Source organism: Rousettus aegyptiacus, unplaced genomic scaffold (genome assembly GCF_014176215.1).
Source record: "Rousettus aegyptiacus isolate mRouAeg1 unplaced genomic scaffold, mRouAeg1.p scaffold_m13_p_4, whole genome shotgun sequence".
Taxonomy (NCBI): domain Eukaryota; kingdom Metazoa; phylum Chordata; class Mammalia; order Chiroptera; family Pteropodidae; genus Rousettus; species Rousettus aegyptiacus.
Window position 1 is genome coordinate 133,910,130 of NW_023416307.1, and position 27,596 is coordinate 133,937,725.

Consider the following 27,596-nt stretch of genomic DNA (forward strand, 5'->3'; position numbering starts at 1 on the left):
AAGAGGTCTTTCCTGCTGTCATTAAAACTGTAACACCCTCCTTCATTTACTTTCTACCCTTTTTCCATGCTTCATTTTTCTCTTTAGCCCTTATCACTACCAAGCATATCGATTTTACATATTAATCTTGTTTACTGTCTGTCTTAAACTAGATTTATAAAATTCATTTTATTTATATTATTACTTTAACTTTTCAATTATAGTTGACATTCAATATTATTTTATATTAATTTCAGGTGAATAGAATTGTAAAGTTCTTGAAAGCAGAGATTAGTGTATGTTTTGTTCACTCCTATATCCCCAGCATCTGTAACAGAGCTTGGCATAGAGTAGGCACTCAATAAATAGCTACTGAATGAAGAAATCAATGAATATTAAACCTTACAATGAATATCTGAAGACAAATGAGGTAAAAAAAGAAAAAAAAAACTGTTTAACAACCAAACCAGAACACTTAAGGAGAGCGCTGGTACTGAATCTCTGATAGCTCTATGAAATTCTAAATATTAATATTATATTATTGTCGTCAGAATATGTTTGACTAGGTTAGCATAGCTTCTTAAGCCACCTACTCAGCCATCTCACTTGAGCTATTCAATCCCTGAAATACAATGAAAAGAAAAAAATATCACCAACTACTTTGATGACCCTCAAAATTATCTCAATTAAAATGTGTCATTTTGGTTAAAATTCTTAAGTGTCAATATCCTGAAGTATATTTGTATATTTGAATCATGAGAGATTAAATAAAAGCAATTTTATGTCCCTCATACCCTATTAAAATGTGTGACATTAATAGAGAATTAAATAACTTAGCACATTAATGTAAACATATATATTATTTCAACTGTATTATTATTATTATTTTTTTACGCCTATAGCACCCGGTCTTCATAGGTGGTCCCACATCCAACTACTAGCCAGGCCCCACCCTGCTTAGCTTCCAGGATCATAGGGGACCGGGCTTGTTCAGGGTGGCGTGGCCGCAGACTATTTCAACTGTATTTTTGAAACTTAAAGTTAAAAATAAACATGTATAGTACAAAATGCTAAACTCTAGTATAGTATAAAAAAAACAGTAGGAAAGAGGTTTTTTGAACTTTTCTTCCACTGCTACAAATAAAAATGTAAAGGTGGCTCTGTAGCTCAACATACTTAATTTTCTTCTTCCATCTTGCATTAAGATAACATCTGTTGTGGCTATGAGTTAGTAAATCAAATTTGATCAGAATTTAACTGAGTATAAGGTGGAAATACCTACTGATGGACAGATTTGCAGCTTTTTCTACTTAATAAAACTTTTTTTTATTTGGAAAGTAAACAAAAGTAGTTTCTGTAAATAGCATAAAATGAATATGCTTGCTTATAATTAAAATGTATAATTAAAGATTATTTCACTCTCTTAAAAAAAGGTTTGTTTTTTACCTGTTTCTGATACACGCTGGAACAAACATACATATATCCCAAGAAGGGAAGGACTCATAAACCACACTTTTACACTAAAGGTATCTTGCACATATGAAGTTTTCTTTTTAAAAAATTTACTTAACAATGGTAAAGTGACATAAAATTAAGAGATAAGCAAAGAGACTTTAAAATAGAAGCCAACTTATAATTTACTAAATGTCTGCAGAGCCAAAGTCAGTGATCATTTGGTAAAAACTGCTCCTTTAATTTACCATTTGGAAATATGGGATTAACAGAGTTACGTTAGCAAATACTTTCCTGGAATATTAACTACTTATTCATCAAAACAGATTTCTGAGTAACAACATTCAGATAAAAAAAAAAAAAAGACCCCTATCATAATCTGAGTTTATTTATATTCCTCCTAGGAGAAGTTTCATCATATCTTTGGTTTTCTTTGGGCAAAATGGGGAAACCCACTTTGGATCTAATTCATTAAGAAAGTTAATATCTTAGTCCATTTGGATTACTATGATAAAAATACCATACACCAGGTAGCTTAATCAACAAATATGTTTTTCTCATAGTTCAAGAGGCTAAGAAGTCCAAGATCAAGTAGCTGGCAGATTCAGTGTCTGGTAAAAGCCAGCTACCTTTATGGTTCATAGGTGGCTGTGTACTCGGATGGTGGGAAGAGGGAAAGAGAGTTCTCTGGGGTCCCTTTTAAAAGGATACCAATCCTAATCATGAGGCTTCTACCCTCATGACCTAATAATCACCTCCCAAAAGTTCCACACTCCTAATACCATCACATTGTGGGGTTAGGATTTCAAAAAACAAATTTTGAAGAAACACAAATATTCAATCCATTATAGGGAACATTATATAATTTATTATAAATAAGGTCTTCTGTGCTAGTTATGGACTACATTAGCAATATTTGAAAGGTGGGATAAATGTGTATCCAAAAGGTAAAAAAAAGCTGGAAGGTATGTGAAAGAAAAAAAAATGAAAGTAACACATTGGAATTATAGAGATATAAAGAACAACAACCTTTGCAAGATACTTTTAGACATAGTTTCAGATGAATAAGGACTTTGCATTCAACCAATTAGCCACATTTATTCTATTTTGATGCATCGCTGACAGTGAAAGTAAAATATAGCAAAGGACAGGAAAATCACAAGACTTCAGAAAGAGAAAATAAACTACACTAGAAGGTTAATGGGCAAGGACACATTAAGAGTTTTGATAAATATGGCCAAATCGACTGCTAGAAAGATTATACCAATTTATTTTGCCACTAAGAGCATATGAAAATGTCCATCTCTCTGGACCTCAGCCAATGATATTTTATTATTTTTTATTCTTTGACAGTTTGGTAAAAAAAAAAAAATCATTATCTTGCTTCGATATCATTCCGTCAAGGGAAAATGAGGCCATTCTGCATATAATTATTAAACATCTAAAATACTTTTTGGAGACTGCTTATATCCTTGGTCATTTTTCTGTGGTGTTCATTTTTCTTTCTAGTTTGTCTGAATATTCAAATACTATGAATATCAAACTCTTATTTACCAACTCTAAAGATTAGAGTGTCTTGGGGTTCCATCTAGTCCCCACAATTAAATGTTCTCAAAACCAACACCACCCTTATGTTGACATGTCCCAAATCCATATGTGAAGACTTATCTTCCAAGAATTTGACACATCTGTTCAGTGAACATCTGACATGTTAGATGTGTGATAAAGGGCAAATGAAAAACTTGATTTCTCCTCCCAAATCCCATTTTATCCAAATTTAATTTTCCCTCAGTTTCTAACATTCTAGTAAATAGCATCATTTAGAATCTTGCTGGATCCCTCTCATACTCGCTACCTGGTCATCAATTTATCAATAAGTACTCTTATCTGCTCATCTAAAAAATATATACCTGTTGAATTCTCTTCATGTCATCTACCACCATTCCCAATGCAAAGTCACCATCACCTCTATCCTGAAGACAGCATCACTTTGTAACTGATCTCTCTTCTTCCATTCCTGTCCACCCATTATCCACATAACAGCAAAATAATCTATTAAAAATGTGAATCATAATTTTTATAAAATTCCAGCACAATTATTTGAGGATACAGAAAAGCGTATTCTAAAATGTACATGTAAAGGAAAAGGCATTAGAATAGCCAAAACAATTTTGAAAAAGAATAATAAAGTTGGAGGAACCACACTACCTGATTTACAACTTATTGCATGACAGTGTTTCTTAACCTTTTTTTCATCATCGTCTCCCTAAGGAAACTTTTTAGATATTTTTTTTCGTAATTGCAGCCCATTATGAAATTTTAATCCTACCAATATAGTGTATACCTCTTATATGCTGTAGTCTTTTGCAGAGACACACCATTGTAATGTCTAATATTTTTTTCGACCACTAAGAATACATTTTTACCCCCTTTGGAGCATCATCACTCCCATTGCTATACTAATCAAGACAGTTAAAGTACTGGTGGAGGGACATGTTGGTCAATGAAACAGAAGAGAGCCCAGAAACAGTTCAAGAGAAGTACAACAAACTGATTTTGACATTGGTACATGAGCACCTCAATGAAGGAAGAAGAATCTTTTCAAGAAATGACATTGGAACAATTAGACATTCACAGACAAAAAAAGAAAAAAAAAAAAAAGACCTTCATCTAAATCTCACACATCATACAGAGATAAATGAATCCTAAAGCTAAATGTAAAATGTAAAACTTTTAAAAGAAAATACCAGAGAAAATCTTCATGATCTAGGTTATGGGAAGTTATTTGGTCCGAGTTCTTAGAAGGAATACCAAAGGCACAATGCATTAACAAAAATAATACATTGAAATTTCAAAAAATTTTCTATGGGAAAAACTCTGTTACAGGATGAAAAAAAAAAAAAAAGCCAGAGATGAAGAGAAAATATTTGTAGATCACATATCTAACAAAGCACTTGTATCCATACTACATAAAAAATTCTTTAAATTGAACAGTAAGGAACCAATCCAATTCAGTGAACAACTTGAACAGACACTTCATCTAAGAGGAAATATAGGTGGCAAATGTTCACATACAAAAATGTACATCATAAGCCATTAGGAAAATGTAAATGAAAACCACAGTGAGAAACTAACTGTACATCCATACAATGAAACAACAATAAAAAGGAACAAAGTACAAATACAACTTATAACTTTGATCTCAACATCATTTTGTAGAATAAAAATAATGCCAATCAAAAAGTGGTACATACTATTTGAATTCACTTATATAACATTTTTGAAGTGACAAAATCATAACAGATCAATGGTTACGGGGGATTAGAGTTGGGGGAAAAGTGTGACTATTAAAGGATAATATGAAGAAGTTTCTTTGAATGATAGAAACTCTATTTCCTGATTATGGTGATATTTACTCAAATCTACAAGTGTAATAATTTAATAAAACCATACACTTAAGAGGGAAGGAAATATGAACTAGAACATTTAAAATCTGTTGAAATCTGAATATAGTCTTTACCTAAATTGGCAGAATTTTACAAGTATCAGTTTCCTGTTTTTGATGATGTACAATGGTTATGTAAAATGTCATTATGTAAACTCTGTACTGTTTTTATGCTTCTCAATAGTCATAAACTATTTCAAAATAAAACATAATAAAAATAATAAAGTAATCAGATCATGTCACTCCCCTTCTTACAAATGCTCCAAAGGATTCCCAATGTTCTAGAATCAAATCCAAAGTACTTCCTTTGACTTATAAATCCTAAAAGCTTTGATGTTCCATGCAAACCTCTTACACATCAACTAACACTTTTCCTTCTTTATTCCTACATACTCCAGCCACAGTAATGTTCTTTCTGTTTCTCAAATATGCTAAATGTGTCTTCACACTGGCTACTCATATTTTATTTTCAAATGGAATACTTTCCCCTCTGGTTTGCAAATGGTCGGCTCCCTCTTCAGAAAGAAATTCCCTTTGATCTTGTTCAAACCAGCAATGAAGTCACTTGCTATCATATCACTGTCTTTTAACACTCTGCATAGTTCTTATTCACAGGTGCTTTTCTTCAGTATTTATTGTTTATAGTCACCTATTATATGGCATTCATTCACTGGAGCCCCAGAACCCAGAATAGTATTGGGTACATGATAGGTACTCAATAAACACATGTTGACTGCTGAATAAATTATTAATGTCACACGGCTTATTATTTATATTAGTGGATTAAAATAAAAATCAATCCTCATACATATGTTTTATGTAAGCCTCATGGTAACCACAAAGCAAAAACCTATACTACATACATAAAAGATGGATAAAAAGGGAATATAAGCACAACACTATAGAAAATTATCAAAACACAAGGGAAATAAATAAGAAAGAAAAGTACAAAGAAATTACGAAAAGCAAGAAAAAAAATTAACACAACGGAAAGAGTAACTCCATACCTAGATAACAACTATAAATGTAAGTGGACAAAATTCTCCAATCAAAAGATGGAATGGCTGAATAAATTTTAAAAAAGAAGATCCAACTACATACTGCTTACGAAATCTCACTTCAGCTTTAAGAACACTGACTGAAAGTGAAGAGACAGAAAAAGATAGTTAATGTAAACAGAAACCAAAAGAAAGCAGAGATATTTATACTTTTATCAAATAAAATAGACTTTAAGTCAAAGAATGTACTAAGAGATAAAGAGGTCATTATATAATGATAAAGGGGTCAATTCAACAAAATGTTATAATATTTGTAAAAACTGATGCATCCAACAGAGGAGTTCCAAAATATATAAGGGAAATACAAACAGAACCGAAGAAGAAGTAGATGGCAATGCAATTATAGTAAGGAACTTCAATACCCCATTTTCAACAATGAATAGTTCGTACAGAGAGAAAATCACTATGGAAATATTGGACTTAAAATATAAGTCATACTAGTTGGACTCACCAGACATTTACAGAAAATTCCATCCAAAAATGGCAGAAAACACATTTTCCTAAATCATACATGGAACATGCTCCTTAATAGATCATATATTAGGCCACAAAACAATTCTTAATAAATTTAAGACTGAAATTATATCAAGCATATTTTCCAAACACAATGGTATAAAAATGATAAATCAATTGCAAAAAGAGGAAAATTCACAAATATGTGGAATAAACTAAATGCTACTGAACAACCAATAGGTCAAAGAAGAAATAAAAAGAGAAATAAAAAATACCTTGAGATAATGAAAATAAAAACAAAACATACCAAAATTTATAGGATGTAGCAAAAGCAGTTCTAAGAGGGCTTTACAACAATAACCATACACGCTGAGGAAAAAAGATGTCAAACGACCTAACTTTACACCTCATAGAACTAGAAGAAGACCTAGCCAAAGTTAGTAGAAGAACGGTAATAACAAAGATCAGAGTGGACATAAATAAAAAAGAGACTAAAAAGACAGTAAAAAAGATCAATGAAACTGTGAGCTGGTTCTTTGAAAAGATAAACAAAATAGATAAACCATTAGTTAGACTGACCAAGAAAAAACAAAGAGAAAGACTCAAATAAAATAAGAAACAAAAGAGGAGATATTATAGCTGATACCACAAAAATATGAAGGATCATGAGACAACTATGAATAATTCATACCAACAAATTGGAGAACCTAGCAGAAATGGATAAATTTCTGGAAACATACAACCTACCAAGACTGATCATGAAGAAACAGAAAATCTGAACCAACCAATTACTAGTAAGGAGACCAAATCAGTAATCAAAAACCTCTCCAAAACAGGAAAAAATGTCCAGGAAAAGATGGCTTCACTAGAGAATTCTACCTACATATTTAAAGAAGAATTACTGCCAACCCTTCTCAGACTCTTCCAAAAAATATAAGAACACGAACTTCCAAACTCATTTTATGAGGCCTTCATTGGCCTAATACCAAAAATGGATAAGGACTCTAGAAGAAAAGAAAATTACAGGCCAATATCCCTGATGAACATAAATTGCAAAAATCCTCAACAAAATATTAGCAAATCAAATGCAACGATATATTAAAAGGATCATATACTATAATCAAGCAGGATTTGTTCCAGAGATACAAGGATGGTTCAATATCCACAAATCAATGTGATAAACTACGTTAATAAAATGAAGGATAAAATCATATCATCTCAATAGAGGAAGAAAAAGCATTTGACAAAATTCAACATGAAAAAAGCTCTCAATGAACTGAGTAAAGAAAGTATGTATCTTGACATAATAAAGGTCATATATGACAAGCCCACAGCTAACATCATACTTGATGGTGAAAGCTGAAAGCTTTTCCTCTAAGGTCGGGAATAAAATAAGAATGCCCAATCTCAACACTTCTTCTTTTTGCAAGGACCCGACTGCTTTTTACTTGGACTATTTTTCAGGGTTGTTTTTCCAGTGAGTGACCATGAAAAATGAGGAAAGGGTGCCCATATACAAAGAACAAATATCATGATTTTATTGTAAATAGTGAAAATCTAAGCTAGAGTATTTAGAGGGAAAAGAGAAGAGGGGGAGGAAAGGAGAGGAGAGTTATTTTCAAAACTGTATCTATTTGCAAAGGTATAATATTATATATATTACATAACACATATATATGTGTAAATGCCAGCAAAAATTATTAGAACTAATAAATGAATTCAGTGAACTTACAAGATAGAAAACAAATACAAAAATAAGTTTCATTTCTGTACAGTAACGATGAATAATCGGAAAGGGAAATTAAGAAAACAATCCCATTTACAATTGCACCAAAAAGAATAAAAAACCTAGGATTAATTTAACCAAGGAGGTGAAAGACCTCTACATTGAAAATTATAAGACACTGATGAAAGAAATAGAAGACATAAATAAATATAAAGATAGTTTGTGCTCATGAATTAAAAGAATTAAATTGTTAAAAGGTCCATACTACTCAAAGTAATTTTCAAATTTAATGAAAGAAATCCCTACAAACGTCCAATGGTGAAGATGTAAGAAATGGAAATACTTGTGCTTCATTGGTGGGAATACAAATTAGTGCAACCCCTATAGGAAACAATATGAAAGTTCCTGAAAAAATTAAAAATAGAACTACCATACACTCCAGAAATTCCACTTCTGGGCTTCTATCCAAAGGAAATGAAAATATTAACTCAAAAATATATATGTATCCCCCGCCCCATTTTCATGGCAATATTATTACCACAGCCAATACATGGAACCTAAGTGTCCACTGATGGATGAATAAAGAAAATCTGGTACATGTATATATATGTGTGTATATATAGATACACGCAAACGAAGGAATATTATTCAGCCACAAAAAAAAATAAGGAAATCTTGCCATTTGAGACAACACAGATAGAACTTGAAGGCATTGTGCTAAGTGAAATAAGACACACATGGAGACAAACACTGCACGGTATCTCGTAAATGCAGAATCTGAGAAGAGGGGAGGGAAGGGGAGGGGAGAGGAGAGGAGGGGAATGGGAAGGAAAGGAGAGGAGGCAAGGAGAGGAGTCAAAGTGTAAGAAATTCTAAGAAACAAAGCATAAAAGTGGATACCAGAGCTATGGGCAGGGGAATTATGCAGAGGTTGGTAAAAGGGTACAAACTTTCGGCTATAGGATGAATAAGGTTTGAGGATCTAATGTATAATCTGGTGGCTATAGTTGATAACATTATATTGTTCTCACTAATAAAATAAAAAAGATGAATATGTGAGGTGACAGAAGTGATAATTAACTAGATAATTAACGAATTGTTGTGACATATTCTTTGAATACTTTACAATTGTGTTTGTTAATTATATCTCAATAAAGCCAAAAAGAAAATAAGTGAATAGCAATTGAAAATAGGATAACAATTGCAAGGTTTAAATCAAATCAAATTTCACATCAAATATATTTAAATCCACATGCTCATAACAATTAAAAAAAATTGGTTACCTTTACAAAATAAAAATTAAAAAAATCTATTAGATTATACTAAAACTTCAAGCTTGGATTGATTTTCATCTAATCTAACAGCAAATAATCTTAAATTAAAAAATGAATTCAAATGTAAGGTATATTGGGATTAAATAATGGCAATGTGACAGAATGAAAAGGATATTAGGCTGTAAGGTCAAAGTCCAAAGCTCTCAATCCAGTTAAGACTCTGAACTCTATATAACAACTAATGAGTCATTTACACTCTCTGATTCTCAACTTCTTGAGATATAAAATTAAGAATCTGAACAAACACATATGTGATTATTAACACCTGGTTGCAAAAATTCAAATAAAGCACTCTACAAAATACTTTTTTAAATCAATCTTTCCTCTATAATTTCTCTGCTGCTGTGATTGAAATGGCTTTTCCTTACCCGAGAATAAATACATATTAATGGATTAACCAGTTGTCCAAATATTCTTAGATGAAACTATCTTTTTCCACTGATTTAAACTCTTTAAAATATCGTAAATATATATCATATATTTTAAACCATAAGAGTTAAATACACTTGTTATCTTCTTGACTTCCAATTTTTCAATTAATTTGTCTATTTCTTTGACGATACAATTTTAATTATAATGGCTCGAAAATACATTTTAGTATCAAGCAATGCGAGCACCCACTTATTCTTTTTGTGGTTTGAAAAATCAATTCATACTTTTAATTAACAAAGTTAATTGTAAAATGTCTTATTTTCAGCAGCCTTATTGAGCTTAAGAAATCAAATATTACCAAAATCTATGAAATTCCTAGTGTGACCTTTGATGATTATCATATCCTCCTCCCTGCTACTCAAATGTAACCCTATCTTGAACTGTTAATCATTTTCTCACTTTTCTTTATAGTTTTACTACATATGTATACATTCTTAAACAATTTTAAATCATTTTAAAATTTATATAAATGTAGTCACACTTTATATATTCTGTCTTAATTGTTAGTTCTGTGTCATCCATATATAGTTCAATTATTTCTACTTTATATTCTAGTATATGATTATATCAAAATTTCTTTATCTATTCTACTGCTGATAGACATTTGGAGTATTTCTAGTTTTCTGTTATTACAAGAAATGGAGCTATGAATGTTATTATATACAATTTCTGATATAAAAGATTCTCTATATTCCCAGGAGTGGAAATGCTGGGTCTTAGGATATGGTCATATTCAATTTTCCTGTAATGTTGAATTATTTCCAAAGTGTTGATACCAATTTTAACCACCACCAGTAATACAAGAGAGTTCCCATTTCTTCACACAGTAGTAATCACGTGGTATTTAAATTATGCCAATCTAGAAGGCACTATATGGAATCTGGGATTTTATTTAGGTTTTTCGAACATTTATGGCTATCATGTATTTCTTTTTGTGCAAAATGTAGGCTTGTTCATGACTTTTCTTATTGAGTCACAAAAATTCTTTATATATTTTGGATATCAAACTTCTGTTAGTTTTGTATATTATCTTCTTCCCAGATTGTGATTTGTCTGTTTTCACTCTCTTTATGGTGTCTTCTGATGACAGAATTTCTTGATTTTACATTCAATCTAATTTTATATGATTTTTGTGTTAAATATTTTGTGACCATAAACTATAGTTTCCTATATTTTCTTCTAAAAGAAAATATATTAGTTTCCTGTTGCTGTGATAACAAATTACCACAAAATTAGTGGCTTACAGAAACACAACTGTGTCCTCTTACAGTTCTGGAGGTTACAAGTATAAAATGTGCCAGAAAGCCTATGTTCATTTTGGAGGCTCTAGAGGAGAAACGATTTCCTTGCTTTTTCAACTTCTATAGTTTGCCTATGTTCCTTGGCCTGTGACCCCTTCTTCATCTTCAAAGCCAGCAGCATAGGCATCTTCTCTACTCTTTAACTTCTGCTTCCATCCTCTATTTGTTCTCTAACTCTTAACTCTACTACCTCCCTTACATGTTGTACATGTTGTAATAGTTTACCTAGCTATAATTTTTGATGTGTAACATGTAACTCAGAAAGTCACGCAAATACTTCAGCCTTGTAGAGTACTTATTAGTTTATGTAAGATGAATTGAAATATCTTTATTTCAGCAAATCTTAATAATTTTTAATATGAATTTTCCACTTCATCTTAGCTTTCAAATTTGTTGTCAAAAAATTTTCACAATATCCTCTATGTCTTTTAAACCAGACTATAATTCTGAATGAACTTTAGATATTTTTCAGGTTCAAAGAATCTCTCTAGAAATTTGACTAAAATTATATTCACCTATTTAAAGTTCTTATGTAAAGACTCTAACCTGGCTCATGTCATACGTAATTTATTTTCAAATAATAATCCCAGAAATATAGGAAAACTATTGCTTTTGCTTAATTATTTTCCACTGCCCAAAACATTGTTGCTCTCTATTTCTTCTATTATTTTTTGGTCAACTGCCTTATATTTTTAGTTGATTCTTTTGTTTTCTGTCATGCCATTATTTTTTGACTGATACGTAACATAAAATACTTATATCATAGTTGTTCATTTACATTTTGGCTTCAGTATCTGTGGCAAACTGATGGTGTAAACAGTCCTAATTATTTTTGAATATACACCTTTTACAATGTGGCTTTCTAGTTCCATCAAGAGGTAGTGGCATCACAACAATGAGTTTTCCAATCCATAAACATGAAAGATCTCTGCATTTACTTATACTTTCCTTACAGTAATGTTTTGTACTTTTCAGTGTAATTCCTTCACTTCTTTCGTCAGTGTATTCCTAAGTACTTAATTCTTTTTAATACTATTGTGAATAGAATATTTGGCTTAAAATTATTCTTGGGATTGTTCATTGCTAGTAGATAGAAATATATTTTGCCACCACTTAACTCTGTCTGGCTTTGTTACTTGCTTTGTCCAACAAAATGAGGTAGATGTGTAAGTGCCAGTACCAAGCTTAGTTCTTATGCTTCTGTTTGTCTTCCTGGAATGCTGATACCACTATGTAAACAAACAACGACTAGCCTGTTGAAGGATGAAACATGAGTCTAGTTGCTCCACCACTTCAATCAGCAGTCAGCCAACTATCAGCTACATAAGTGAGGCCATCATGGACCAGCCCTTTCCAAGGCATATAAGCAAGCTCAGCCCAGAACAAGAGATGTACCTACCTTACCCAGTTTCTCATTAGCGATAGTAAATACTTTTTGTTTTATGTAACCGAGTTTAGGGGTGGTTTGTTATGCATCGAAAGCTAATTCATAGAGTGTTTATAAGTAACATAAAATATTATTGCTTGACACATCCAAAATACATAATTGGCCAACACAGCTCATTTTAGTTATTGAGCTTGGATACATAACTTTTGAAAACATCTTCAACCTGTAAATGTAGAATATATCAAAGTGTAGTTCAAAGAACTTTTTAGATATAATCCTAAAATTGTAAATATTTTGATGATTTTACTGAAAAGTATTTTGTAAATAGAACAGAAAAAATATTAGAACTTTAAAAATCAGAAAAGAAAGGCTAATCTTCACAGAATGTGACTCAAAATATGCCTTGAACCTTTCTGAAATAAGGACATACACATGTACATTTTAAAAATTAAAATTTCTCCCTAAGAAATATTTAGTTTAGAAAAATTAACAGTGCCACTCTATAAGAATGATCATGTTGAATAAATACTGTGATCCTTAAAAAGTATTACATTAAAATATTTCAACATTTTTATTTTTGCAAACGACTTATCTTTTTTATCACTTACTATACAAAGTAAATGATCTTTAAATAAACACCTTCACAACACAATTGTCTGGAATTTACTTTTGAAGAAAATTATCCAAAGCCTAAACATGAATAATGCATTATGTTGTCTAATCAAGTGCATCTAAGGTAATGTATAAATATTCCCACAATATGTATCTTAAGTTCTATTTAAAAAAAAAAAAACTTCTTAGTCATTTTTGTTTAAAAATAACTTAAAGTAATAAATAATAAGATACTGCATCTTAAGAGGTAAGCACAAAGACACTTATTAGCAAAGAAATAGAGAAAATGTAAAATAACTCTACAACACTATTGTGTATGCAATTTATCAAGAAATGTTGTAAAAGAACAAAACAAATGTTGGCTCATTCTGGAGCTTCTTTGTCATCATTAATGTATTCCGGTTTTCACAGCTGAACTGCTATACTTTGAAAAGATTTTCATGAAAGGAAACTCATATTCAATGTTTAAACAAAGCTGTCAGGTTACCAAGATTAAAATTTGTTTGAGTGTCCAGAAAAATCTCTTCTTAAAAAATAAATGAAAATAAAAACTAAGTTGGTCTTTATTTGCAAACAAAATAAAAGAAGCTTTTGTTTAACCATGTGTATTTATTTTTGAAAAAGAATATAGAGAAAGAACAATTTTTAAGTAAAAGTGAGACTATTTTGTGCGGCTATTTTATTACTTGTGCCATTTCTCAAATTGATACAAATGATCTCCTCCTGTTTCTGTCTATCAGCTTGCCTTGTCAGTACAACTAATTGTCAGGGTTGGGGAGATCTCTTATATCTAAACAGGAGATGTGCAGTTTGTAACCTGCTTAATTCGCCTTATGTCCTACATGCCCTCAGTATGGTGTTCATTAAAGTCTCAGCTGTTTTGTATGTAGCAGTGGCAGCCTAAACGTAGGCTTATTTTTCTTTGTTAAAAGGCCAGATTGTGCATAAATATACCCCTAATTTCCCTCTCTCCCTTTCCCTCTATCTCTCTCTATGTCTCTCTGTCTCTGTCTCTCTCTTCTCCGTGTGTGTGTGTGTGTGTTAATGGCCAGAAACGACCAAACACGTAAATGCTTCCTGGTATTTTCATCACTCAAGCCAGGCATCTGAACTCACTTAGTCCCTTTCCTAAATGTTTGTAAGAATAGCACCTCTCAGTCTTTGAAGAGAGGTTTAGCATAACAGCCATCTTTAAAATCAGATAAACTATATTAAGAACTGCATGTTGGTATAAATAAATTATATAAATTGCTATTAAAAATAATTCTTAAGAGTTTCTCCTCCTCCCTCACAAAAGTTCCTGATAGGCTCTAAGTTTCTAATCTTAATTGTTTCCATGCAGCTGACTATATAGAAGGTTTAAATTAAGTCTACTTATATTTGCTTTGGCAATACTACCTAATAGCTCAAATGAATTACTTTACCTTTTGGCTTGAACAGAACAAAATCAAAAGTTTACATTTAACTGGTCAATCCACAACCAGAATTTCTGTTCACTTCTAGTTTATTCATAAGTAGATTTTACTATCACACTGAGTTTTTAAATGCTATATAAAAATAAGTCTTATTAAAGTACATACAAATAATTTCAAAACTCACATTTGAATTGTACAGTTAGCTGTGTTCATGAACATGTATCAAATTAATCACATTCCGAAATCATTAAAAGTGGAAGGTAAAGAAATGTGTCAAATATTTAATTACTGCATTTTTGTGTGAAGTTTGATTAACAAGACAAAAGATTTATTTTTAACTTGTTACTAAGTTACTTGTGATGTTAATGTTAACATGCAATTAATTAAATGTACATAAAGAGCTATTAAAGTATTATGCCTGACAGCTGCAAAAAATAATTTAACCTCTGAATGACTAAAAAATAAATACTGTCTGTAGGTCATTTTGGCCCATACAATTACATTTTTAAAATAAAATTACATTAACTGTTAAATATAGCTGCCTGAATATGATGACTTTAAGAAAACAATCTTTTCTCAAGAACTATCAGACAACTGATAGCAGCAAATGGCCTTATTAGGCGAAGATATTGGAGATGACTGGCAAAGTATCAAAAGAACCCCATCAACGAGTCTCCTTTTCATTCCTATGTTAATTTGTGAATCATTCATAGCTTATCTACGTACAAAGTTGCTTTCAGATAGGAAGACAGCAATGATTTTTTTTTTATCCTAGTGTTGATCTTTTATTATCATTAATCCACCAAAGTTTAACAAAAAAAAAAACAGATTCCCACACTAGAAAACTGAATATGAAGCATCATAACCAAAGAATAACTGAACATGAGACAATTATAGGATGGAAAGCAAGTACAGCAATAAAAAGATGGGCAAGGTGAAGACCACTGCCTTGAAAGGAAATAAGGCTATAATGATTTCATGTTTCATCCTTAAGGACACAAACAGAAGGCCTTTTCAACACAATAGGGCATGCAACACTATTTCTCAATATGAAAACTGTCTTACTCCTGATGTCAGCTGGAACAAACTTAATTATTAGACCCTGGTTAAATGTGAAACTTAAGGGTTTTCTGTTGTGGGTGGAACTAGAACACCAGGAACAAATTAATCAGAAACTTGAAAGGTGAGAGAAAGTCTCCCACTCCTGATCTGGATACCCATTGTTACTCCAAGAACCCTGGAAGGGGGTGGGGGTGGGGGGTTGAGGAAGATAACAGGTAACACTGTGTATATAACCTCCTACAGGCTAAAGCAGCCTTCCCCAGAGTGAATGCACAGGGTCTAAGATAGGGTCTCTGCACTCATACCGAGAGAGGAAGGAGAGAAATGAGGCGCCCCATTAACCCAACTTAAATCTTCTTAACAAAATCAAAGAGTAATACATTCAGTTCTTCACATTCGCAAAGTGCTTCAGACAACAACGTTCTATTTTTTAATAGAAATATGATCAACATAAAACATTGAAAATTATGCTAGAGTATATAAGGTCCACACTGAGAAATTTTAAAGTATAATACTATTATTCCTACCACCTTCCAATAATGAAGAAAAATAAATTGATATTTAGAATTTACTAAGGGCTTATGGTGCTGAAATAAGAAACAGGATTTTTTTTTTAAAGGAATTTTGAGGCTTGTGATTCTTCTTTAGACATCTAAAAACATTATTGGCAGTTTTCCTGTTGTCGCTATTAAATTATTTTTTAAAAATAAGATGTTTTATCTTATGTTATAGGAGTGACTCTGAAAAATAGTAGAGCAGGAAACTCCAGGGTTCTATCCTTCCTTAAAAGCAATGAATATACTGGCAAAAACTGTTAACAATCAACTTTTGCACAATCCTGAAATCTAGTCAAAACTTACCAAAAGAAAGATTAATGAAGAAAGAAGCTGCTGCACTGTGATAACCTGGTGCAGGCTGCTACTGTCAGAGTGAGCTATACATACCTTGTTCTGGAGAAAAAAAATACAGTAGCTGAATATATCTACTTCTGGCAATCAGAAGGACCGGTGAAGTGCTTGCCTTTGTTTCACCCAACTTGGAGTGTTCCCAGGACTGGGGCAGTTTCTCTGGGTGACATTTGCTAAAAGCAGTGAAAGTCAAAAGCCCCATCGAAAAAGGGCTAGAAATAAGAGTCAGGACAAGTAATAGACAAACCAATAGCCTAGGAAGGAAAAGCTTGGGAAAGGAGATACGTGGGGGAATGAAGGCTTTTAAAAGTTCCCATGTAATATAAGGGAACTGAGGGGGCCACATACACAGTCAGAGCTAGACAGATGCTAAGAAAAGGCCTGAAATCACCCTAAGCTTTCACCTCTGGCTGAACTCATGCTCCATGCAAACAGGAAGTTTATAAAGGCTAAGGCGGAGTTGTAAATAGCCTGGCTAAGCAATGAAGGAGAGCTTACCTTAACGTGGGACCAATATACAAAGTCTAGAAAAGTACTTTTAACTTTTTTTTTTAAAGAAACTCTGTCAAAACACTAGCTGATCACTAAGCTAATAGAACAGAGACTTCAATGGTTATGTACAACAAAATACAGACATCACAAAAATAGTTTATAAAAGGTACTAAAACAACAACTACCCACTACCAAAAGAAACAACAAATCCCAAAGAGGAGGGGCAGAATATAATTCCCAAAGCTGCCACACTATCACATTCAAAACTATTCAGTTTCGACAAAAAATTAAAAGGCACATAAGGAAACAAGAAAGTATGGCCCATTCACAGAAAGAGAGCGAGAGAGAGAAAAAAAGAAGTTAACAGAAATAGTTCCTAAGAAAGCCCAGGCATTACAATCACTAGACAAAGACTTTAAATCAATTGTCATAATATGTTCAAATGGCTAAAGAAAACCATGGACAGCAAACTCAAGGACACCAGAACAACATCTCAAAAATCAGAAAACATCAATAAAAACAAAGACATTATAAATAGGAATAAAATAGAAATTCTGGAAGCTGAAAGTATAATAAATAAAATTAAAATTCATGGGGGGTGTTCAATAGCAGATTTGAACAGGTAGAATAATCAATGAATTCAATTATAAGACAATTGAAATTATTTAGCCTGAAGGGCAGAAGATTAGAGCAGAGATAAATGGAACAAAGAGTAGAAATAGAATGAATGAAAACAAAAATTGGTTTTGGAAAGAAAACAAAATTGATAAACCTTTAACTATACTGACATAAAAAATACTAAAATCAGAAACGAAAGTGGAGACTTTACTACAACAGTACAAAAATAAAAAGGATTATACAAAACACTATGAAAAATTGTACAACAAATTAGATAATATAAATTAAATGAACAGATTCTTAGAAACACACAAATTGCCAAAACTGACTAAAGAAAAAAAGAAAATCTGACAGACCTACAGGAAGTAAAGAGATTGGATCAGTAATAATAATAATAATAATAATAAAAACAACAACAACAACAATAATAAAAACTTCCAATAAAAAGTCCATAACTAGATGACTTCACTGGTAATTCTACTAAATATCAATAATAATTAACACCAATCTTTATATCAAACTCTTCCAAAAACTATAAGAGGAGAGAAGGCTACTTATTTATGAAGTCGGCATTACCCTGATACTGAGATAAATATATAAGAAAAACATACACCAATATCCCTTATGAATACAGATACAAAAATCCTTAACACAATGCTAGTAGACTGAATTCAGCTAGTATTTTTAAAGGATTTTAAAAAGGCTATGTGTTATGACCAAGTGAGGTTTATCCCAAGAACGCAAAGGTGGTTCAGTATATAAATATCAATCAATATAATATACAACATCAACAAAGGCAATAACTACATGATCATATTAATTGATGCAGAAAAAGCAATGGGCCAAATTCTGCATCCTTTCCTTATAAAAACATTCAACAAGCCAGGAATGGAAGATAAGTTCCACAACATTGAAAAAAAGAGAAAGAAAAAGCATTTATGAAAAACAGCTAAAAGCAGTTAATGATGAAAAACTGAAAGCTTTACCCTTAAAACCACAAATAAGGCACCGCTTTTATTCAGCATTGTACTAGTAGTTCTAGCCAGAGTAACTGGGCAAGCAAAAGAAAAGGCATCCAAATTGAAAATGAACTCTATTAAATGCTGACATGATCTCGCGTAGAGAAAATATTAAGCGGAAGTGCACGCACACATACACACACACACACAGAGGCTAGCTAATACGTGAATTCAGCAAAGTTGCAAAATATAAGGTCGACACACAAAAATCAGTGTATTTCTTTACACTAGCATAGTTGCAATCCAGCTAAATTCAGTGAGTAGTATATTAAGGAGTCATAATGAAAGTCTTGTTGATAAGTTGCCTCTAATTCAGGTGAAGAAACACTTGGCTTTAGTAGTCCCAATGCTATCAAGCCCAGTTTTTAGGATATTTTATTCAAAGAAAATTTTGGAAAAAAAGAACATTCTATTATCTTCTTCATGCTTCCATTAAACATACTTGTCTTCAAAACATAGTAATCTAAAATGGGAGTCAACAAACTATAGCTTCTGGGCCAAATCGGCTGACCTATTTTGGTAAATAATGTTTAATTAAAACACATCCATGGGCATTTCTTTACATATTACCTATGCTTTCAGACCACAATGGCATGGCCTTCAAACCTAAAATATTTACTATATGGCCCATGAAGAAAAAAATTGGCAACCTCAATTCTAAAAATTAATCAAGTATAAAAACTGACCTCAGGCCGGCATCTGATATATATACTAAGACTTTTCCTTTACACTGTCAATTATAAGTAACCAGGCTATTCAAAATCAAAGAAAAAACCCCAAAGCATGGCTGAGTTAATGCTGAAATGATTATATTTCCAATCTCAAATCAAGGATTGGTCTACAAAAAAAGGGCTTTGCTCACTAATTAAAGAAATGCTTTAAAAATAATTAAATGAAGGATTAGATTGGTAGTAGGTAATGCTGATGGGAAAGGCTTTCTACCCGAAGGATTCTATTATAAGGATCCCGCCTATTTCAGAAGTGAGACAGAGAACCGTTATAAGCGAAAAATATTTGAGTTAACTGAGAGATATTGTAAATGCAGAGTGTAGCACATTTTTTCCTTTTTATAATTTGCCATTTCAAGAATCCCTAGTCTTGAGTACTCTGTATATTTCAAATAAACTAAGTATGTACTCTATATTAAACTAGCATGATGAATGAAGGGAAGAAAAGATATGGTACCACTTGGAGAAGTAAAAATCAATGAAAGAAGAACTCTGAGATCATCTTTTTTTAATTAATAAATTATTTTTATAGTTATTTTATGTTTTTAAAAATAATGAGCAAAAAGTAAAGAGGTCCCTCCCATATATCGCCCCCTATCCCCAACAGCTCTCGCACACAGTTTCCCCTTGGTGTTCACAGCTTACATTAGTGTGGTACATTGGTTACATTGCTGTATCAGTAGTGATATATTATTATTAACCAAAGTCCATAATTTATATTAGGATTTACTCTTGTGTTGTATATTCTATGGGTTTTGAGAAGTGTACGATATCCACAATTACAGTATCATACAGTGTCACTAGCATAAAGATCCCCATTCCCACCTATTCAACCTTCCTTTTCTCCCCACCCCAACCCCAGTGACCACCACTGATCTTTTTAGTGTCTTCAGAATTTTGTCTTGTACAGAATATCATTTCATCGGATATATACATGTAGCCTTTTCAGATTGGCTTCTTTCACTGAGCAATGTGCATATAAGGTTCCTCCTTGTCTTTCTGTGGCTTAATAGCTCATTTATTTTTATCACTGAATAATTCCATTGTATACATGTACTAGAGTTTGTTTATCCATTCACCTACTGAATGACACCTTGGTTGCTTCCAAGTTTGGCAATTATGAATAAAGCTGATATAAACACTGTGTGCAGGTTTATGTGTGGACATAAGCTTTCAACTCATTTTAGTAAATACCAAAGAGTGCAATAGCTGGATCATGTAGTAAAAGTATGCTTAGTTTGCTTAAAAAAGAGAGAGAGAGAGAGAGAGAAACTGCCTTCCAAAGAAGCTGTGCCGTTTGTATTCCCACCAGCAGTGAATGACAGTTCTTGTTGCTCCACAACCTCACTGGCATTTCGTGTTGACATTGTTTTGAATCTTAGTCATTCTCATAGATGTGCAGTGGTATTTCATTTTAATTTGCAATTCCCTGATGACCTATGATGTTGAACATCTTTTCCTATGTTTATTTGCCATCTGCATATTTTTTTCAGTGAGGTTTTTGTTCAGATACTTTACCCATTCTTAAATTTGGTTGTTTGTTTTCTTATTGTTGAGTTATAAAAGTTCTTTGTATATTTTAGATACCAGTCCTTTCTCCAGATTTGTTTTGAGAAGATTTTTCTCCCAGTCTGTGGCTTGCCTTTCATTCTAGTAAGTGTCTTTTGAAGAGAAAATGGATGTAATTTTAATGAGATACAATTTACCAACATTTTCTTTCATGAATTATGCTTTTGAAACTAAAATTAAAATGTCATCACCAAGTACAAAGTCACCAAGATTATCTCTTATGTCATCTTCTAGGAATTTTATAATTTTGCATTTTATATTTAGGTTTATGGTCTACATTGAGTTAAATTTCGTGAAAGGTATAAAATCTGTACCTATCTTTTTTTGTTTGTTTGTTTGCATGTGGATATCCAGTTATTCTAGTACCGTTTGTTAAAAATATTATCATTTCTCCATTCAATTGCCTTTGCCCCTCTGTCAAGATCACTTAACTATAATCACATAAGACTATTTCTGGGTTCTTTTTTCTTAAGTCAGGTAGTGTCGGTCTTCCACCTTTGTTCTTCAGTATTGTGTTGACTACACTAAGTGATCTTGAATTTTAATTTAGAAATTCTGTTCAGTCACACCGGAAAGTGGCTGAACAAATGCACAGAACCAGGCCTGAAGGCCTTTTAGAGCTTATTTTAAAATTTCGCTTAATCCAAGAAAACACAGGGTGCTCTATAGGCTTTGGACAGTGCTTCTGAAATGCTGTAACCCTGACATGCAGTTGAATTGATCCTCAGACCTAACATGGATTAAACACTAGAAAGGCATTATATGTTATTTCAAGATGTTTTAGGCAATGTCTTACTCTCATGGTAGAATTAGAACTAAGAATGAAGATCACATGCAGTGAAGATTTGGAAGAAAGCAAGTAACTTCTTACATTTGGCCTTCTTTGATAATGCAAATAAATGTCTCTTTTTAAAATCTATTACATTATAAAGATCAAGTATTTAAATAAACAGGTTACTCTTCTAAATTTCTATAACATAGATTAAGATATCTATAGACAAATCATTTTAAAATTCAAAAAAGAATTTACAGGCCAGGTATAATGAGAATCAAATTAGGGCCAAATGAGAACTGTTTATTGTACTTCATGTAGCAACCGAGTAGTAGTTTACCCATGCTAAACTCAAAATGCGATTTAAAGAATTACCTAAACTAACTTTCTTCTATTGCTAAGTAGATTGTTCTTCTAGTAAATTACCCTATTCTGATCTATGAACAACCCGGTAGAATTAACTCAGAATTTGAGATACACAATGAAAATCAATGAGTGAACTGTTGCATAAACAGATACAAGTACTAGAAAACTAAATACACTCCTATGGACCTCTTTTCTAGAAATGAGAGATATAGTTAATTTTTCAAAGTCTGTGGATTCCCTAATTTTCTTCCATTCTATATTTAAATATTTATTACTTAATTACTCATATACCTGCTTCCTTTTTTCACTTGCAACTTTACCAGTTCTTTATCATCAACCAAAGTGGGAAAACAGAAAGATGATGAAAGCAATGCAGACTTAAATCAGTCAATCAAATTAGGCCAAATGATTATCAAAATGATTTTTAGAGTATTGAATTACCTGGATTGCATGTATCTCCTCCCCCCAACATAAAAGCTCTATTTGATTACATGACAGTAAATCTTGCTCTCATGTTTACAGAGACAGCAAATCTTATTACGACTTGGTTGACAATTCATCTCTTTCCATCTACTCTACATATACAGAAACATAAATGCAACTGTTTATTCATCTCTGGGTCTTCTGACCCCAACAAAGAGTAGGCAGGGTAGAAGAAGAGCTTTTTCATTGGCTATTAAAGTGGATTCTTAAGTAAGATTTACCCACATTAAAATATTAAACAAAAAGCCATAGGAACCAAAATATTCCTACGATTCTCTTCCCTTCCATTAGGGTAATTAATTAGGAATAACTTATTTTATGATTTTTTTCAAAAATTGGAATATTATTGCAGTATTAAGCAAAAGCCAGATAAAATCAAACACTTAAAATTTTCCAGGATCTATATTCTCTCCTCTAACTTCCATTAAAAGTTTCCAATACTATTTACACAATGATAAATGGGACATGTATTGGTAAGTACCAAAAAAGGTATTTGTTTTACTTACATTCTTGCAAGCTTAGCTTTCTGGCTTTGTACTTTCTTTTCTATCACATTATATCTAGCAGCTCTTCCACAAAATCACTCAGTCCATTAAAAGTTTCTTTATTTTTGTTATAAGGAGCCAAGAATGCATTATTACAATTTTCTATGTGAAGTATGCTATTAAATAATAGCTTGTACACTAATTAAGCAAATGTAATTGTGAGAACACATTGACATTGTTAAAGTAAATTACTCAATTTGTTAATAGTTTCATTTCAAGTGACCTTAATTGTATTAATTGTGATACTAGCAAATTAAATTGAAGAGCATTAAATACATTGTTCTAATATGTCCTAGAGGAGCAAATTTTCCATTACATCAGCAAAGGGAAAATAATGATTATATGTTCCCCCACCAGAAGTGTCACACACATGCACACACAATGGGTCAAACAGAAAAGTTCTCACTAGACTTCATTTACTATTACTATTATAATATTGGTAGCATGGTATAAAACAGACCATATAGTTATGGTCTTAGATCAAGCACAAATTACTTCACCATTATAAACAGTTAAAATGTTGAAAATAGGGAAACGAAGATTTGTATAGAGAGCTGCACCATGAAAATAAATTTTCAAAATACAACTCTGTGTAAATCTGGAATTACATATTAGATACCTAGTATCAAATCATAAGGACATATATTAAATAATAGTTACAACCCTCGTTCTTGAGAAGAAACTGTGAGTACAACAGAGATAACAATACAGACTGTTAACTATTTCTAAAATAAAATCTAAACTCAGATTGACTTACAAAATCCTCATAATCCAGCCTTTGTCAACTAGGCCCATCCTGTGTCACTTCCCTGTTACCCACAGTGACCCAGCCACAATGACTTCCTTCGGGTTCTCAAATGTGACAAGCCTGTTCCTACCCTAGTTTTGAACGCTTCCCTTTTTGTGGAGGTACTTCTTCCCTTCTGTCTCTCTCTGTTTCTGTCTCTCTTTCTCTCATCACCTTTGCATGTATAGTTCCTTCTCTTTCATTCACTTCTAGCTAATTATCACCTTCTCAGAGAGATCTTCCGTAAAAATCTAAATTACACACTCAGTTGCACATGCTATTAAATTCTTTGCCTAGTCTTTATCACTCTCGCATGTTTTTCTTATTTCTGTACCTTTTCATCTTTTTACTATCTCTCATGCTAAAGTATGAGTTCCACTGAAAGAAAGCACTGGGTCTACTTGTGTAATAGTCTAATCCCAGATATTAGGTAATCAATAAGTATTTGAATGAATGAAGGAACATCAGGTCTGTGGCCTGCCAGCCTTATTATTTGTGATAAAATATATATTCCTCTATGATCTCTATTTATTTATTATCACCAACATTTCTTAACCATCATGCCAAGATGTCTGACTGAAAGTATTTAAGATCAATAAAAGAGATCTATTCACAAGTCTAATTAAATATTCAAACTGATAGCAGTATTCTATGCTTGGTCAAAGGCAGCCATTTTGTATTAATATAGTAACTAAACAAAGATGCTAGAAAGTCAACTGAAATTAAGTTTCTCTATATTTGGAAGTAGAAAGAAAGAGTGAAGAGAAGTAAGAGAAGAACGATTATTTGGCTCACACATTACCATACATAGGCAAGTAAAAGTAAATTCTCACTATCTATATGTTGATTAATAGAGGCTAGTAGGTGGTTTTTATGACTAAAATGAAATAGATTTGTAAGTTTGGGAGACAAACAATCACTGTAATTCTAGGAATACAATAATTACCAAATGGTATACTATCATATCATTTCCAAAGACTCCAGTAAATTATATTTTTTAATACTAAAAATGTAATAAAAGAAAATGACCATTTAAAGTAAATAACTTGAGATATTACAATTTTTACGATTTACTAGCTTCTTAATTCCTTCCATTTAAAACACTCAGATTTTCCTAAAATGTGAAAATAAAACAGCTTGAAGCTAACATAAATGTTTCTTCCCCTGTGCTTTCCTATATTCCTCACACGGGATTCCTTCTCAGGAAATTTGAGGAGCAGCATAGTCAAACTTCAGACTAAAGTACAAATTATTATAAAAACAGATTTCTTATTTCAAAACATCTATTTGATTAACAAGTAAGCCCTCCTTACAACAAAAGCACAGTGAAGGCAAACTAATTTAACTTACTTCCGATTCCTGTGGAATACAAGAATAAAAAAAAATTAATCTGAGCTCAGATTACTCTTATATCAATAGGGCGATGTGCATTTTCAAAGCTTCTGGTGAAGACATTTTTTAAAGAATAGAACGGTGTCAGAGTACAACCACAGCAAAACTCACATTTACAAACATGAAGAAGAAAATCATAAAAATGCCACAACAAAACAGATGTCTCTTTTTACCACAAATTACATACATAATTCTAAACTGTTAAAATATGCTAAAGTAGATATCAAGATCTGTCAATGTAATACAGATTAAAACTCTGTGCATTAAATTGACTTTTCTGTCCTTGCTATTTAAAAAGATTATTGAAATACATAATAATTTTTTAAATTCCCATAAAGTGAAACAAACTCAATGAGTTAAGTCTACAAGAAAATTTATAAATATCCAAGTATAACAGTATCGAAATGTTATTAAAAACTATTACATGCAAGAGAATTTTACCAAAATACACCAATTATATTTTTAAAAATACCCATAGCTGTTTAATTATACAGCTGATTGCTATGCTGTAAAGTAAGACGATATTTTTAAGACCTGGACTTGGAAAATAAAAGTTTTTAGGAACTTCCACTAGAGGAAGAGTGGGAGAAATACAGAAGAGGAACTGAAGAGGTCCTGGATTATTTTCCTAAAGTAAGGTTTAAGTTTTTTCTTGCATTTCTCTCATTCTCCCTGAATATTCAATTCTTCCCTCTGACTGGGTAAGATCAAAGAAAGCCTATAATCTTTATAACCAGTAGTTTAGATATATGCCGTTTTAAAAATTGGTTAATGCTATGAAAGGAGTTAAGAGAAGTATGAGTGAGGTAAAGACCTGTACTAAGGGACCAATTAACTATTCATTCCACTACTAAGCCATAGGGGAAAATCTGTTTTAATATATAAATGAATAAAAAAGGGGCTGTAACATGTGAGAAGCCAGGTGATAACTCTAATATACTTTCTTAAGCCAGTTGAACTGAGACTTGGGTATCATATTATTTAAACATTTCAAACTCGCTCGACTGTCTTTTCTAGCCCCACTAATAATTAGCAAAAAACAACAAATATAACTCTTGGATAAGAAACCCACTGTAGGTCACTTCACCTAAGTGGTTTTTTTCTTTTTCATTTTTGTTTTACTAAAGTTTTAAGATAATATTGACCCTTTAAGTCACCTATATCTGGCTCTAGTTATGCCTAGAGCACAACTAACCAATCAAACCCATCATTTTACAACCACCCATTTTTGGTGTTCCAAGAGTGTTTATACAAAATGATTAAGCATGGTGGGGAAAATATCTTAAGGTATGGATATACCTCTGCAGGCCACCTTTGCCTAAGGGCCTAGTGGTGATGGTTTTTACAGAGCTATTGTCTCTGTCTACCACCATGGCCAGTAGTGAAGTCTCCTTTGTTCCTAGGAAGCTGGTAATAATCAATATGCCTCATCACACAACCCCAACTTTAAAATAACTCTAAAGGAGCCTATCTCTTCAAGCAAATACAGGGAGTTATAAAGCAAACAGAAAATGTGTGTGGGGGGGGGGGGACTAAAAAATAAATGCAATTAATAAGGAATGGGCAACTCAATGAAAAAAGATCAGAATTGAAACCAGAAGACAGGTTTTTTTCCCCCAAAGGTCTATATTTTACCAACAGTAAGTTCATTATTACCATTAAAACGTCTAACTTGCTACATCTCAATTTACTGTGAGAACATGAATACATAAAATCCATATACAATCATCCAAATCTAATATTACAGAGTAAGTTGAACCTTCCTCACCATTTGAATGTTTAGCATTGATATTTAACCACTATCTTTTTATGTTATTTCTGAATCAGATTTTGATTCATTTCCGTACACTACAGTTAGTATTATCTTGAAAATGGCTTAACTCCTAATTATAGATCATCAATACTCTTCCAATCACTAAGTCATAGATTTTCTCCTTTTATACTCTTTGAAATATGCAATCTTTGAAGCACTGACCACTTTGGATATTCTGGAAGATCCCATATCAGCAGCTTTTATAATTCTGGTGACTATTTTCCCCCCACGTTGACTATTCCTCCAATATTTTTAAAATACTGCTCTCTCTATCTGATTTCTAATTATGGAGAATTCCTACATATCAATTCTCAGCTCTTTCTTTTCTCTTTGGATTTCTTATCTGTCTTATACTCTAGACTGATATCTCTGGAGAACTACTCTCAGATCTCTAACTTATGACCTTTTAAACTGAAGTCTCTCAATTTCCAACTGCCTTTGGACATTT

General features: G+C 32.1%; 1 protein-coding gene and 1 pseudogene across 6 annotated transcripts in view; both read right to left on the minus strand.

Annotated features, from left to right (window-relative positions):
* TBC1D5 (TBC1 domain family member 5) overlaps positions 1-27,596 on the minus strand; it is a 463,234-nt gene that overhangs the window by 260,399 nt on the left and 175,239 nt on the right. The gene's annotated exons all lie outside the window — the stretch shown is intronic.
* LOC118602106 lies at positions 873-991 on the minus strand (annotated as a pseudogene).